Source organism: Lissotriton helveticus, chromosome 2_1, assembly GCF_964261635.1.
Source record: "Lissotriton helveticus chromosome 2_1, aLisHel1.1, whole genome shotgun sequence".
Taxonomy (NCBI): domain Eukaryota; kingdom Metazoa; phylum Chordata; class Amphibia; order Caudata; family Salamandridae; genus Lissotriton; species Lissotriton helveticus.
This window is the reverse complement of record NC_136059.1, coordinates 1,107,304,070-1,107,321,783: the sequence shown is the minus strand read 5'-3', so window position 1 is coordinate 1,107,321,783 and position 17,714 is coordinate 1,107,304,070. Positions and strand designations below refer to the sequence as shown.

At 39.5% G+C, this 17,714-nt stretch overlaps 1 protein-coding gene across 1 annotated transcript in view; it reads left to right on the top strand.

The window, feature by feature from the left end:
• The window catches only part of LOC144819610 (uncharacterized), a 1,262,544-nt gene that overhangs the window by 158,304 nt on the left and 1,086,526 nt on the right, over positions 1 to 17,714 (top strand). The gene's annotated exons all lie outside the window — the stretch shown is intronic.

The following is a 17,714-nucleotide window of genomic DNA, read 5'->3' as shown; positions in this document are numbered from 1 at the left end:
CGTGAAAGACGTCAAGGGGATATCCCAAAATATAAACAGGGGCTGGCCATTGCCTCGAAAGGAAAAAAGGAGAAGCTGCCCAGATGTAAGGGAACTCTAACGGCCGAAATCAGGCAGGCGTCCACAACCACTCAGGCAATTATACACACACATAGAGAAATACCATCGGGGGTGGTATCCCAGGCCGAGGGCGGAGCTAGGAACCCAGAGTGTGGGGTGGCAGTGGAGGATCCTCTACTGGCTAAGATAGGCGAATTATTTAATCTCCTTCTTCGTCCAGTAGAGGATAGGCTTTCTAGAATTGAACAAAAACTAAACAAGATCGAGTCCATGTCATCAGGAATTGCCGATTGCATGAATAAGGTGGTTATCGCTGGGGCAGGAGTTCCCCCAAACGACATGCGATCTAGGGGGGATGCAGCTGTCCTAACAATTCCGCCAGCTCTGATTCAGGAGAAGCAGGCTGCACCCACTCCCACAGTAAAGGCACCAGCACCAGGTACAGCTGGAACATCTAGCCTAAGTACCACAGCACAACAGAAAGAGGATGGTGGGGTTCCCAAGGGGATTGTTGGTGGGGGGGGATTAACATCGACCTACCACCAGAAGTAAGCCCATATCTGGTAGTTTTGGCTGGGGTGCCGCATCTAAGGAAGGACGAGCAAGAATCTTTCTCATCCCTAAGGAATAAGGTGATCGGTTGTCTACACAAACATAGACCCTTACCGGAGTTCATCTTAAGTAAAATACTAATGGTGCAAAGGGTTTCATGGGTGGGTCATTCGGTTAAGGACATCAGGGGGGGACTGCGTCCTGGTTAATTTTAAATATCCCAGGACAGTGGGATACATCTGTAGCTGGAAACAATTCATTTCAGGTACTTCCATCGTTTCTCTCCCTTTGTCCTATTTTTACCCCCCGGGTTACACTTCACCTACAGGTGATGGCTGGTCATTATCACAGCAGAAAGGGAGTAGACCGTACACTGGAGGTTGGCTTGAGTCCTTGTCAACCCCGAACCCAACCCTCTGTCACAATCGGTTTAGTGGTTTGGAGTCTGTTGATTGACTCCAAGCACGAGCAAGGGCTCCCTCTCCTCCAATTGGCATATTAAGAACTAGTTGTACCAATCCCTCGGGGCCTCGACAGCCTCTAGCCCCGGAACTACCAGTTTTAGTTTCAACTAATCAGGTGGTTGAGTTTGATAATGATGTAAGCCCCATTTCCTCTAGTGAAGGGTCGATCTCCCGCAGTGACTCCTCCAGAAACCTCAAAATCATTTCGTGGAATATAGCGGGTTTGTATAAAAACCTATCCTTACCGTACTGGAACATTTTCATTGATGATTATGATCTGTGTATATTCCAGGAAACTTGGAGTGTTGAGCCATTGTATAAGCCTGGTTTTTGTTGTTTTCATGTTCCAGCTATCTCTTCTGGGCGCGGTCGTCCATCTGGTGGGCTGATAATATGGGTTAAAGCCGCATTCAATTGCAAAATTGTTCACCATCCGAATGTTTCACCGGATCTTTTGAGATTGACTATCAAGGACTCAAATGTCAGTGTCATTTTGGATTTTTTTAACATCTATGTAAGAGGCTTGCAAGGGGTTGCTAAATCCCCAACTATTTCCATTTTGTCTGAGATACTCACATCTTGCCCCTCTGGCAATTTATTTGTGATAGCTGGTGATTTCAACTGTACTTTTGAACCCGTGGCACTAAATGATGACCTAGGAATAGAGGATGATGATGTTAGATGGGGCATACCGCTCTTGCAGATCCCGCCAGTGAAGAAATGGTCGCCGATTGTCTTGCAATTGAATGCACTAACCTTAGAACATGGTTTAAAAGCTGTTAATGGGCGCACGCCCTCGGATTTTCTGGGAGCCAATACATTTAATAGGGTGTCCTGTCCAAGCAGAATAGACTACATTTTGGTGGACAAAAGGCTATGGAAAAATGTGATCGATATGTCAATTATTCCATCTATTCATAGCGACCCCAATCCACTGTCACTTTGCATGCGGGAACTGTTAAAAAATACGGAGCATCGGACTGGTATCAGACCTCAGATGCTCACAAAGGCATTAATCCCCTCTAACTGTAAAAGGTTCATTAAATGGCAAAAATTCTCTCTGAATGATCAGAAAATTAGTGACCTGGAGGAGATTATAAACAATCATACCTCTGAACTTTCCGTAGCTTGCACAAATGCGGTGGGATCTCCTGAGGCGGAGATAATTTACACGAAAACAATCGATTTGATAGGCTCTCTCTTTCTGGAGACCCAGGCCCCAAAACAGTATTCCACCAACACGAAACGAGTAGAGCATTGGTTTAATAACATCTGTAAGAGGAAAAAGTCTACCCTAATGCTTGCCATAAAAACTCAAAACCCTACTGAGATACGCATTGCACGTCAACAGTATAGGCAAACCATCTTAGAAGCAAAAAGGGAATTGGAGGAAAACCATTGGGCAACCCTGAAAACAGCTAGCCAGTCTAAGAATAGCGAACGTTTTTGGGCTTTGGTAAGGAAATCTAATGGTTGTGATCCGAACCGAATTCCCAATCATATCACCGACAGGGAGTGGTTTGAACATTTCAGTAGCCTCTATGCAGGGGACGAGGCCTTAGAAAGTAGCGGGCACTCCGGCCATCCAACGGCACTCACGTTGAGCCCATCAGTTTTTTTTTTTACCCTGTAGGGAAAAACGAGGTTGTGGTGGCAATACACAAAATTGTATCCGCTAAGGCTCCGGGCCAGGATGGTATACCAGGTGATCTGTTCCGAGCTAATGTCGACCAATGGGCCACCTTTTTGTATTACTGATTAATGCACTCTTAGAGGGCTCACCACTACAAAGCTCTTGGAAAGGGGCCGAGGTGATCCCCATCTACAAAAAGGGCCCCAGGGAGAGCCCTGCCAACTACCGCCCAATAAGTCTTATTGATGCTGGTTAGAAGGTGGTTGGTAGGGTTCTACTGGAGAGGTTTCTTCTGTGGGCGGAAGAGAATAACATCCTATCGCAATACCAGGCGGGGTTCAGGCCTTGTACGAGCACAATTGACCAGGCTTTTAGGCTGGTACTACTGCACTGGAAGGTTGTAACCATTGGCAAGGGCGGTCTTTACTTGGCAATTATAGACTTGAAGACCGCCTTTGACTTGGTTCCACGCGAGCGTCTTTGGTCGATCTTGCGGGATATGGGGTTTTCCCCTCCAATCCTGAACCTTCTGGCTCGCATGCATGATGGTAACTATGCACAGATTAGGTGGGGTTCTCAGGTCCAAAAAACAGACAAAATCCCTGTGAACAGAGGTGTTCGGCAAGGATGCGTCCTGGCCCCAACCCTCTTTTTGCTGTTTGTAAATGGGGTGGTCTCCTTTCTATCAGAAATCGATGCCCCTGTCCTGGCTGGTGTCAAGGTCCCCACACTACTATTTGCGGACGATACGCTGTTGGTATCGAAAACTCCGGCAGGTCTACAGAAGCTGCTTGATCGGTTCTGTCTGTTCTGCAAATTGAGGGGCCTAGTAATTAACACCACCAAAACAAAGCTCCTTTATTTTAATCCTAGCAGATCGGCCAATTCCACGCACACGCTCGACGGGGAGCCCTTAGAGCGTGTCAAAGTTTTTGACTATCTGGGGATTAGAATTGCGGACAACTTAAAATGGCAGCCGCACATCGAAAAAATGGCCTTAAGCCATAAGCGGGTTATGGGTGTCATTGGGAGAGAACACCGAGCCTCAATCTCCAGACCTATTGCGCCCGCCCTGGAGATCTATGCCGCAAAAGCAATAGGCTGTGCATTATATGGAGCCGAGCTCTGGGGCTTCAATAATGTAGATGCCCTTGTGACAGCAGAAAAAAAAATTCTTAGGGAGATTGTTTCACTTCCCAGGGGAACCCCAAGCCAACCCCTTTTGAGCGATCTGAGCCGCCGCTCAATTAAAGATCTAATAGGCTTACGCCCTCTTCTTTACTGGGGTCGCCTTTGGCGTACCCCAGAGCTTTCTAGCTATGCCGATGGACTAAAGGAAGTAAGGAATCTCCAGGGATCGTATTAGATCGCCAGGTTAGCCAACATCAAAAGACTTCTTTTGGCCACTGGCCTCAAACCTCTTTGGGAGTCAGGGGCCCCGTTGTCCAAAACGGCAATTAAGAGATTTTATTGGGCATGGATTAACAATCAAGCTCATAGAGATCCCAACCAGGGCAGACTGACTGTTTCGTCAGCACAAGACAGTGCCTCGTTTCGAGCCCTATCTGGATTTTATCCAGAAACCTAGAGATAGGGCTCTTTTCATTCAGTTTAGAGTGGGTACCCTCCCCGTCCATGAACATACAAACAAGTGGAAACCTCCCAACCAAACGTCTGCAGATTGCCCTTTTTGTGTTGGGGTAGTTGAAACTATCCCGCACTTTTTCTTTGTGTGCCCTGCTTATCTTAAACCGAGAATGAAATGGTTAAGACCTGTCTGTCGACAGTTAGACACAAGGAACCATTCAACCACCCTCAGATTCTTCAGTCGGATGCAAATACTACGCTAGCATGTGGGGTGGCCAAATATCTAAGCTGAGCCTGGCTGTTAAGAACCAAAGCCTTACGATGAATTGGCACTGTTACTCCTCAGGAAAGATGTTATTGGATTTAGATTTTTAATCAAGCTTTTTATTAATGTATTTTTATAATATTTATTGTATTAACTTTCATCAAAGCTGATTCTTGGTTTAATGTTTTTTTACCATCGTACTATAATAATGAGTGTTAGTTTTAACCTTTTATCATATTATTCCCTGTAAGAAATGTATTTTTAAGTGTGTTGTGCTTTTTAAGATATTTCATATCGAAATAAAGCTTTGTTGAACTGAACTGAACTAGTCCAAGTACCCCTTCAGCACTTGACTTGAATAGGGATGCGCCATTTGATTCTGCTGCTAAGGAGAGGAAAATCTTGTTTCTACTGCCACAACCCTTTGCCTCTGCATTTGCACTTTATTTGCTTTTAAAATTGCTCCCTGACTGGACTTCCTTGGCGAAGGCACTTGGCATTTTACACACGCTCCCTAATCTGCCCCCGGCCCCAGGTGAGCTGAAGGCGGGGCTAGTGTGGAGCTCTGCCTCGGAGCACTAAAAGAGGCAGACGCGACTCCCGCTGCGCGGGACACGCCATTTGTATCTGCTGCTAAGGAGAGGAAAATCTTGTTTCTGCTGCCACAACCCTCTGCCTCTGCATTTGCACTTTATTTGCTTTTAAAATTGCTCCCTGACTGGACTTCCTTGGCGAAGGCACTTGGCATTTTATACATGCTCCCTAATCGGCCCCCGGCCCCAGGTGAGCTGAATGCGGGGCAGGGGTGGAGCTCTGCCTCGGAGCACTAGAAGAGGCAGACGCAACTCCCGCTGCGTGGGACGCGCGCGGGCGAAGACCGGGCCAAGACAGGCCCGTCTTAGCCCGTCATAGACTGTTATAGACTTGACTGAGCTATCCCCCTTTAAGGTTGGTTGTTGTATATAAATAATGACTGTGGTGCATTGAGACCATTGCTACCACGCCTGTGACAATTGGGATATCTAGTTCGCTCTTGGAATTGTAAAACCTACTATTGGTAATTGTTGCTGAAACTCAAAGAAAAACATGGGGAAACGAAAAATAGTGACTGTTTCCCCTGGTAAAACTGAGTTGACACAACCAGGAGGACAACAAACACTGTTGACATATTTAAAGGGTGCTATGGGGGCTATAGAAAAACAAATTACCACAGTAGAGGAAATGCTGTCACATGGCAGGATAGTGGGAAAGGAGGGCTCGAGTGTTTCAAATGGGTAACTAGACATAATATCGAATTTTAAATATCGATGTGACATAATATCGATGTTTACATTTTTAATTTTTTAATAACATCACAAAAAATAAACATTAGTATGACATTTTTTATTTAATACAAATATATTTATTCATATATTTGTTAAAATATTTTATGTTTCATTTTCCATTTTCAATTGGTTTTGAAATATTTTTTTAAAAGAGAACATGTTTAATATAGATATAAGTATTGTTAGAATTTAAAAAAACTATGTTTGCAAAATATATATACAATGTATATATTGATATACATGTTGTTTGTACATAATAGTTTTCTATTAATATTAATATAAAAATAGTAATAATTTTTTTAACTATTTTTAAATGAAGAAAATATTGTATTACAGCTTTATTTATATACATTTTAAAAAACATTTTTGAAACATTTCTAAACACAATTTCAAGATTTTTACAATCATATTAATAAATATTATGTATTTTATAATATTTATTTTTATAATTGTACAAAATATGTACATTGTTAAGTATTTTAATACAAGTAAAAAAACACAATTTCTTTTAACATAGTATTCATTTTTTATTTTGTAAAGGAATAATTTGTTTACATTAATTAATAAGTTTGTCATTTCTATCTAGTTATTTAGTTTTGAGTCATTTATTTTGTAACCGCTTTAGGTCGTTTTGTGTCATTTGGATGAAGTTGAGCTTGCGGTTGGGAAACACTTCATGTCGCTGAAGGTAAGGTTTGTTTTATATGTTTTAAGTGTGTTTTAAACTAAGTTAGAGAGTAGTTTGGTACTATTTAGTGTTGTTAGAAGTAAGTTTGTTGTATTAGGCGTTTTGATGTGTTGTATTTGTGTATGTTGAATTTATGTACTTTTTAGCGTTGTATACGCTTGTGTGTAGAGTTAGTGTTTCGATGTTTAAAGTTTAATAAGTGAAATATTATGTTAGTATTACTTTTAGTAGGACTTATTGTGTTATTTTATGTGGGTGGGAATGTATGTTTTATGCATTTCTCTTGCAGGAGTTCGGGATGTCGGAAGGAAGCTTTTTTTTTTTAAAGAAGTGTTTGTTAGTTTTATTAGCTAATGTTTTTTATACACTTCTTTAAATTTTACGGTTTTCCTGGAGCGTTTATTCTATATTTTTACATTGTTCGTGTTTTTTATGGTATTTCGAACGACCTTCGTAGAATGGATTTATCTGTTTTGGGACAGTTGTATTTTTTTCATTTTTTTTTGGCAACTTTTTTTCGAAACTGGATTGTTTTGGTGGAAATGGATTCTACAGCATTTGGGATATGCTTGGTAAGTGTTTTAAATGTTATTTATTGCTGGTGGGAAATGTATTTAAGATTATTAATGTGTGTATATATTTTTTAATATAATATATTGCACACATTCATTATTTTCGAGATAAAATATATGATTGTTTTTATATTGTATTTTTTTATATTTTTAAAGGAATTGTTTGTTGCTTAGAGTACTTTACAGTAGTGTTTTGGCAATTAAATTGAGGTATTCTATGCCTTTTGTGCTAGGGTAGAGCTTTACTTGTTGCTCTCGGTATTTGTGCATTTGCTTGGTTTGTTTTGATGTTTTTGGAGTCAGTTCAGTAATGGATTGCTCCATTCTGAATTCTTGATAACTTTGCTCTTTCTGGAGGCTTTTAATACATTTTTCTAATGTTGGTTTAGTTCTGCCTGTTGATTGGAGGAAGGCATTGTGCCAACCTTCAACAGCGTTCTTTGTTTTAGATTCTCCTTTAAGGTACTTCTGTAAACGTTCCACCAGGGTATTAAGAATTTTGGATTTCTCCTGTGGCCAGATCTATGGAGCCTACCTACCCAAGTACCCTCAAAGTAGTCTAAGAGGGGACTTCATTTTGCTTCATTTTGTTTGTAAAATGTACTGTCTATTAAAATGCTGTAGTGTTCGGCCACATCTGTTTCAGGAACGTAAGCTAGTGCTGTCAGTTTTTTTATTTGATATGCAAAAGATGAATTTGTTGCATATTCTATGCTTAGGATTGTCTTTTGTAAATTCCTCCAAAGACACTGATTAAAGTGATAATAGCAGCCTTGGATACAGGTGTGGGTGTGTATTTTTAAAATACTTGAGAGCATTGCTTGTTCAAAATCCAGTATAATTTTTTCTGGGGAATAGTTATTAGTTTTTTGTTTGATAATGTTTAATAATTCCATATATGTTGAATTCGTTTTATTTGGAAGCAGTGCATAAAGTAGAGGTATGTTACAGTTTTGATATAAGCCATGTATTGTGTAGAGTTGGTAAAAAGGTTTGGGACAGATGTTAAAAGTTCCATCCATCATCCAATATTGGCATTGTTGGAGTTTGATTAGGTTTATGGCTGTACCAAAAATTATTAGTCTTTTCTCGTTGTTTTCGTTGTCGTAAATAACAAAAGGTCTTTTGTTTAAAGTTATAGTTTGGTCAGGAGTTAAATTTATATCGCTATATGTTTTAGGAGGTGGAGTGGTAGTGGTAGTTGTTCTTTTGGTACGTGATATTGTTATTTTTAGGGAAACTATATTAGGCATTTGGGTAGTGGCTGTTTTAGGTATGTGGAGAATTTGTTCTTTTAAGATTAAGCTTGTTGGTTTTTGGGAACCTCTACGTGCTTCTTTAATGTTTTCTAATGCTGTTCTGACTTCTATTTGGGTTATATTTGGTGGGTGGTTGTGTTCCCTGGTATAAAGGACAGTTGCTTCTCTAGTTGTTGCCCTTCCATAACATTTGTTGGAGTAATATTTGCAACATTTCCAATTAACTTTCCTCCGAAATTGTTTCTCTTGGGTATAAGTGTAACCCATGTAGCAGAGTAATAGTTGTCCTTTTTGGCATGTAACAAATTCTGCTCCTTCTGTCATTTTGTTAATCTATAAGAAATATATTTTATAATTAATTAAAGTATAGATATATGTATTTTAAGTTGAAATTATAAACATTTATATTGTGCATGCTTACCTTTGTTGAAATTCAGTCTGTGATTATGATGTTATTTTCTTTTTAGTTGTGGTCTGTATTTTCTGTTTTGTCTTTTCCTGAAAAAAGAATGCATTTATTTGTGTTAATTGTTCAGATATATTTTTTGGGTTTCTGTTACAGTTTTGATATTTGTTGGTAGAGTATGTCCTAGTGGTGCTAGAAAATAAAAAGTAGATATGCATTAGTTATTAAATCATGTTTGTAATTCTTAGCAATGTAGCAGTTAGTTTTAGTGACATCATTTTATTTACTTACTTTTTATTAACTGTTTTTTATGTTTAGTTTTGATGTTCTTGTAGGTGTAGTCGAATGTATCTAATCTTCAGTTGTGGCCTGTATTTTCTTTTTTTTTATCTGTAAAAAAACACATTTATTTATGGTAAATGTGTAGATAAATCGTTTAGATAGCAGTTACGTTTTATGCTCTAGGTTTTATTTTTAACTTATTAATGTTGTTATACAAATCTATGGACATGCTTACTTTGTTAGTTGTATCTTGGTTTTCTCAGTGTTGTTCTCTGTTCTTTATTAGTAGAGTATTCTGTAGTGCTAGGAGATAATATACAATAGATATGTATGAGTTATTTATTCTTGTTTGTTATTTTTAACATTTTAGCAGTTACTTACTTTTAATCCTCTGATTTGTAGGTTGAATCTTGATGTTCTTGTAGGTGTAGTCGAATGTATCCAAATGTATCCACAGTATTTTCTCCTGTCTTTTTTTTGTCAGGTAGTTTGTTTGTAGGATTTAATTGTTTATATAGTGGTTTGGAGTTAGTAATTAGTTTTGCTATTGGTTAATTTATGTTAGCAGTGTTTTTATTGGTTCGTTTGTATTTTTGAAAAACAGTTTGTGTATTTATTATCTATATAAGGCAAACGCTAATTAATGTTTTGCAGAGATAATTTTATCTAATGTGTTGAAATACTTTTATTTAAATTTCTATCGAATTTATTATATTTTAATTGTGAAATGTAATTATATTTATAGTTTGTTATGAGATGTGTATTTTAATGTGAATGTTAATTTTAAATGTTAAAAAGTGTTATAGAATATTAATAAATATTTTCGATATTTCTAGAAATACGATATTGTTATCGATAATTTTACTCTTGATATTTTTTACTTACTGTTTATATTTTTTAGTAGTCGATAATTAAATATTGCGATATATATGTTGTCGATATTAGTGATATCGATGTTTATGTAGCTCGATATTTAATGTCCGATATTTTTTTATGTTTTTAGTTGTGTATAGGATGTCGATATTATTGATGTCGATATATTTGTGTCGATATTTTTGTACTACGATATTGTGTCTTTCGATATTATGTCATAGATTCTTCAAAATGATAGTAATATAATTCATGGCCCACAAGGGCAGATGGGAAATGGTTGTATTGCATTAAATACTAGTGATCTCATCCAGGAGAGTAGCCTGGAATTGGTAACAGAACCGCCCTCAAAAGGGCAAAAAAAACCGGAAATCAATGAAACTCAGAAAAAAACAGCGGTAGTAGGCAATGCCCAAAAAAAAGCTGCCACTAAGAAAAAGAAGACAAATGGTAACCTGCCCAAGAGCAAAGAGGGCCAAAAAATGATAGACCCAGGTCAATGCACAATGAGTGATATAGCTGATACAGCTGACAAATTAAAGTCTGAAATATCTGATATAACCAAAAAACTGGGTGCCCTACAGACCCTTGGAAATTTTGTCTTTTCAAAACTAAATGACAAAGTGGATGAACTAACCCAGTTAATAAAAATTGATAACAAGAACAGACATGATAAACCAAATGACGTGAACAACTATGATGCTAATGATAGATCTGAACAACATCACTCTTTAATACCGGGGTTAACACACATAAATGATCCATCAAAAGGGGGTTTTCCTATACAGGAAACAATGGACACTAACTCAGAGATAAAACTGGCAAATGGTAATAATAAAAACGGGAGCACTGAACATCTAAGGCCGAAGCTAGGACATAGAATAGAGGCTACTGACCAATTAGTTGTGAAAAGCAGCACACATTTAGATCTGCCACCTGCAGCAACTCCATATGTTTTAATCATAGCAAATGCACCACCTTTACAACATACAGAAAAGAGCACTGGGAATCACTTCGAAATAAAACCTTATTTTGGTTGGGGGGGAAAACAGGCTTAACCAATGCACTTTTTGAAAACTTTAAAATGGTGAGGCGGATAGGATGGGTGGGAAGTTACAGAAAAATGACGGGGGGACTGCATTGTTTTAACTTTGAGAGACCCAAGACTTGTTCAAACTGTGCTGCACACAATGGGCAGTAAGAATCATATTTTAGAGAGAGAAATGTCCCTCCATTTGTTAGGTTCTTTTTACCTACCGAAAAAGTTGTATAACTCCCAACCTAGACTAGAGAGACTGCAGAATCCAGCTTGCTGGAATCCCCTCGACACAATGGTACATAACAGATATAATATCTGGGAAAAACAAACGCTACCAAACAGAGGGGCACAATATAATATATCAACACAGAATAGGTTTGAGTCCTTAGCATCTCTACAAGATGTTGACTGACTACCTGTAGCCGAAGAACAAAATGGGCCAGGCCCTTTGATCTCTGTAACTGGTACTAATATAGTAGAAGACAAGATCCTACAAAATTGTACTACAGCTAGCAGCAAAAGGATTGTATTGAAGCGAAATCAGGAAGAAGAAAAAATCACTGGTACCCTTGAGGCTCGAATGTTGAATCCGATTATAATTTGTGACAAAATAGATGATGATCTAACGGAGAAAGTGGGTGGTAACATATTATTTTGTATATTATGTTGCTGGCCTGGCCCGAAAGTCTCAAATCCCCTCTGGCACAAATTGGTAAAAGAATACACATGTATTTGTCTACAGGAGACATGGCAGAGTGAAGAACTTCATATGCAGGGCTTTAGGACCTATCACACACCCGCAATAAGTGGGGCCTATGGCCGTAATAAGGGAGGCATTAGCACTTATGTGTCCAACATGCTAAGAACCAGATGTGTAAAGTTTATTAATAAGTCCCAATATTATCATTTTGTAATTTTGTGGTTGGAAGGAAACTTTTGGAAGGAAACTTTTGCACTATCATTGTTAACTTTTATAATAATATTCCGAAAAATAACATGTTAAGGGTCATAAAGGAATTGGAATCAGACTTGAGCAAACAATATGAGGAAATTACTGGGGATATTTGTATTGTGTGGGGAGGAGATTTTAATTGTACTTTATGCAAACATGGGAGTAACGGAATATGTGGCATAACTGAGGAGAAAGGAGAGGGAGTGTCTCATTTTACCCACACACATTTGGGTGATTTGTTGAATGGGATTATATTCCGGTTCGATTTGTATTAAACGAACGAACTGTGCACCCCCCAGGTGGGTTTTCAGCCAACAGTCAATGGACAAGGGTGCAACTCCATTATCGATTTTATATTGGTTTCAAAATATCACCATCGAAAGGTGGCAGCATTTCAAACTCTCCAGATGGTGTTGAGTGACCACTATCCATTTTGCTTTTGGTTAGAGCTGGAGACCACAAAGACTGCGGTAGACAGACAAAAACGGTATCAGGTGGAAATAAATCTTACCAGGGCAAATGGTTATGTAGTAAAGTGGGAAAAAGTCGAACCAAGGGTCTTCTTACAAAATATAATGATGGAATGTAAAAAAGATGTTGAGGTTTGTTTAGATTTAGAAAAAAATGATACTGTGGTTCAAATATCTTTTGGAATGATTTCCCAAAAAATCAAACATTTATTATTTGTTAACCAGAAAAAAAGGAACAATAGAGTGGGCAGCTGGTTTGATAAGGCATGTTCAGCAGCCCATAAAAATTTAAAGAGCGCACTCAAAGAAAAACCCAGAAACAATAGCACCGTAAGACTGACTAGGACTGCGTATAAACAGGCATTGACAAATAGACTTGAAATAAGAAAGGAGGCATGGCAGAATCTACATGAGGCTTGCATTAATAAGAATAACACAATATGTTGGAGGGTGGTAAATTCTCCACTATTTTTCAGGGATGATATCAATGTAATAGACGTGGCAATCACGGAGGACTGCTGGGTGCAATACTTCAGCAGTCTGTATAGTGATAATCATGACACTGGGATGGAAGCACAACAAGAGTCACAATCAGGTACAAGACCTTTCCCGTTGGATGTGTCCTTCTCATTGAAGGAAATTGAGGACGCTATTCGAGAAAGTCCCTCAAACAAAGCTCCCGGGCCAGGCGGAATACCGGCTGATGTCTTTAAATGTAATATAGACCTCTGGGCTCCACTGTTATTAAATTTATTTAACAGATGTTGTAGCTCGGGTCTTATAAATACTTGGTCAGATGCGGTGGTCATACCAATATTTAAGAAAGGAGACCGAAATTACCCCAAATACTACTGTCCGATCTCGCTTTTAGATTCTTCTCTGAAAGTGGTGGGGCTTGTCATCTTAAAAAAACTACAATTTTGGGCAGAGGAAACAAAGGTTTTATGCAAATTTCAATATGGGTTCCGAGCTGGTCTCGGACCATTGAACAGGGTCTGAATCTCAACTTAATTATCTCGAAATATACTATAGCAAAGCAGGGCAATCTGTTTTGAACATTTATAGATTTAAGCTCAGCATTTTATTGTGTTTTACATTGCAAATTATGGGTAATTTTAAATGACATGGACATCCATAAAAATATTTTATTATTTATCAAAGAACTTTACAGGGATGCAGGAGCTATGGTTAGACATGGGGCTGGAGGGGAGTGCACGAAAAGGCTTAACATTCAAAAAGGTGTAAGACAAGGGTGCGTACTTGCACCTTTTCTTTTCACCCTATATATAAATAGTCTGGGTAGGCACCTTGCAAACCACCCAAATGATTATCCGCGTATAAACAGTAAACACGTACCCATTCTTTTATACACGGATGACGCTGTCATAATGTCAAGGACACAGATAGGGCTACAAAGAGCTGTGACACTTTTCGTTGATTACATGGAGGAAAGGGGCCTGATAGTAAACCCCTACAAAACCTATAGCATGAAATGTGGGACTAAGTTAACAAAGAAATGTAACATCTTAATTAATGATAAAGTAATTGAATCTGCAGAAAGATTTGCATATTTGGGTATCAGTTTTCAACAAACAGGTTCCTGGTCAGCGGCTATATCAGCACGGAAATTTGCATTTGTCAAGGTGACAGGGGCACTTAGATGTTTTGCTCGTAAATTAGGATGCTGACCATTGCAGACCTGGTAGCCGTTTACAAGGCTAAATGCATACCAACCGCAACCTATGGTGCGGGTTTATGGGGCTATAATGATGTGACTTCTGTCCAGGTCCGTGAAAATGATTTCTTTCGATATTTGTTAGGGGTACCTAAATCATCATCATCTCATTACGTATCTCACTCAGAAATAGGTCTGGGATATATTGCGGATTATATTAAAATGTGCCCACTACTTCTATGGCTTAAGATATGGAAAACTGAGGAAGCAGTTTTTAACCGTGAAGGGATTCTGGACTGTCTGGGGCTGGACAGGGCTCTACTTATCCCATGGCTAAAACACATGAGGGATGCAGCCCATACCTTGTGACATTGTGAATACTTTGAGAACCCAGACTCACTCCAATTAGTCACAAAAAAAGGGCTTAAAATAGAATACGATGCTTATCTCCGGGAGAAGCTCTGGGATATCGAATGTGTTAAAACCTCGGTAAAGGAGAATAACTGTATGTTAGTCTCTATAGGTATTCAGCCATACTTATGTTCTGTGACTGGTGGCTATGACAGAATACTATTGACACGCTTTCGTATGGGGATTATACATCGATGGATTACTTTAAAAAAAAAAAAACTGGTCACAAATACTGGAGCCCTGCCCATGTGATTGGATCTCTACACAGTCTACCTTGCATGTGACTTACTTTTGTAAATTTTATGCACCCACTAGAAAACACTATCTTTTACTAATTTAAAAAAAAACAAGGGCTGAGACAATGTAGAATTGCCTTTTTACGGTTACAGTGCCTAGAAAATGAGTTAGTTATGTTTTCAATGGCCTGTTATCTGAAAAATGTAATGAGAACGAGAGATACTATTGTGTTATAGGGCGTATTATATGTGCTTTTTCCCTACCAAATGTATATGAAATGTTGTTTTAAACAATATTAATTCTGCAGGGTGGGGATACTTTTTATTACAGATTGAACATATTGTTTTTATGTGTGCTTTTGTGATTTTGACAAGAAATCGAATAAAGCTATTTTTGATTTGATTTGATGACCTGAATAGCGTGGTCCAAACAGTCCAAGGCTCTCTTGGGGGGAGGTGGATACAAAGGGATGAACATGGACTCACAACTCAAAACGTGTGCAGCTGTAACTTATTGTCCACGCCAAATAATCACATTTATGAAAAGAGAGTAATATTTTATTTTACCGCTACATACACAAAAGGGAATCGGACACTCACAAACAAATACCCAATCCCTTCTGAGGTCAGAGCCCTAGTGTTTCTTAGGCCGTTCCCTATGTCCCACTCCTTCCTCACTCTAGTGATGTGGTTATTCCCAATCACTATAGGCAACATCCAGGGCAAGCCCCACTAATGGTCCAACTCGCAGGAATCCGCTCCAAATCGGTATTAAAGTCAAACGTGTTCCAGTACCACAGTGCTGTCTAGCAAGCAAGTTCCCCCAGGGATGGCTGGCCCAAATACAGTCATACCCGACCTGTAGAGTCAGAGTGTCTGGAGTTCCTGAGCACGCCCCCTCTGCGGGTGCTGGACTGGCAGCGGCTGGTTCAGCTGAGTTCAAGGCATGCAGTCCAGATGGGCTGCACTCAGCAATCCCAGAGTTCCTCACACATAGTTGCGCACCTGCAATAACCAAAGGTTCCTCACAACCCCTCCTGGCATGGTAGGGGTTTGGTCAGTCCCATGGTGAGGAGAAAGTGGTGTGAAATTCTTGATGCAGGTCCCACATCGTGGTATAGAAGTGTAGGGGTTCGCACGACGGCCTCACTCTGGCAATGGTCCTCGTCAGGTCACACTTATTGCTTGTCCAGATGATCCCCTATGGCATACAGGGTCACTGTTCCTATACTGTACATGGGCACCAACCCGATCAGCACAGCAGATGCCTGCACAGCGGCTTGTCACTGCTTGAGGGCTATGGCCCACTCCACAAAGTAATCTGTCCATGCTAGCCCTTCCTGGCACCAATTCCTCCATGCACATGGGCTGTGGCCCAATCAGCACAGTGACAATAACAGTTCACTTTGTGGTGGCCCCTCCTATTGTATGGGGCCACTTACAGCACATGGGCTCCAGCCCAATTGGCACAGCAATATCCTCAGCTCACTTCAGAGTGGCCCTCCCTGGCATACAGGAGTCACTGACTTAGTCCTGCACATGGGCAATGACCCGATCAGTGCAGCAGTTGTTTCCTCACACCTCGCTGAGGGAATCCAATCAACAGGATTTCCAACTGGGCCTTGCTAACTCTATCGTTCTTCACTTCCCCACAGGTTATACTGGTCTTAGAAACGAGGCAGGCAGGCCCTAGTGCTCCAGTTTCTAGAGCAGGTGGTTTTGTATTCCCTCTGTGATGCCCCTCACCCAGCAGGGACTCTTGCATGCCTTGGCCATCAGTCTTGGCCACAGGCATAAACCTTGCAGAGCTTCTCCTTCTTGTATACCCCGACTGTCTGTTTGACAGATTACAATTTTTGGGGTCTGAAGCTTGCCTTATAGTCCATATCTAGACAGCAAATGTGATTTAGAACCCGAGTCTTTGACGTTTATGTTGGGTGTCACCTTCCTCTTGAAGTGCCCACTCCTCTGCCCTTTCTTCTCTTGAAAGTAGTCTGTCACGGTGGATATATGACGTTACCACGCGTTCTTTTACCACGCAGACCATTACCACGCATTTTTTACAACGCAGGACCCTTTACCACGCATACCATTACAACGCTGGTATTTACAACGCAGGTACTATTACAACGCATACCATTACAACGTAAGTATAGGTAAGTAAATAATATGGTAAAATAATTTAATTATTAATAATATTTTTTAAATTAATAAATTATTATTTTAATATTTAATATTTTAATTATTTATATTAATATTTATTTATTAATTTTTAAATATATATGTTAAAAATACCCCTGTACCCCAAAACCCAAACCCAGCCCTAAAACCTAAAAATACCCCTGAACCCCAAAACCCAAACCCAGCCCTGAACCCTAAAAATACCCCTGTACCCCAAAAACTGAAAACTGACCCTGAACCCTAAAAATACCCCTGTACCCCAAAAACTGAAAACTGACCCTGAACCCTAAAAATACCCCTGTACCCCAAAAACTGAAAATTGATCCTGAACCCTAAAAATACCCCTGTACCCCAAAAACTGAAAACTGACCCTGAACCCTAAAAATACCCCTGTACCCCAAAAACTGAAAACTGACCCTGAACCCTAAAAATACCCCTGTACCCCAAAAACTGAAAACTGACCCTGAACCCTAAAAATACCCCTTTACCCAAAAACTGAAAACTGACCCTGAACCCTAAAAATACCCATTTACCCAAAAACTGAAAACTGACCATGAACCCTAAAAATACCCATTTACCCAAAACCCAAACCTAAAATATTTTAAATAAAATTATATACTTACCAATACTTACGTTGTAATGGTATGCGTTGTAAAGGTACCTGCGTTGTAAATACCAGCGTTGTAATGGTATGCGTGGTAAAGGGTCCTGCGTTGTAAAAGTTGCGTGGTAAAGGTAGGTCGTGGTAAAAGTTGCGTGGTAAAGGTTGTATACCCTGTCACGGTAG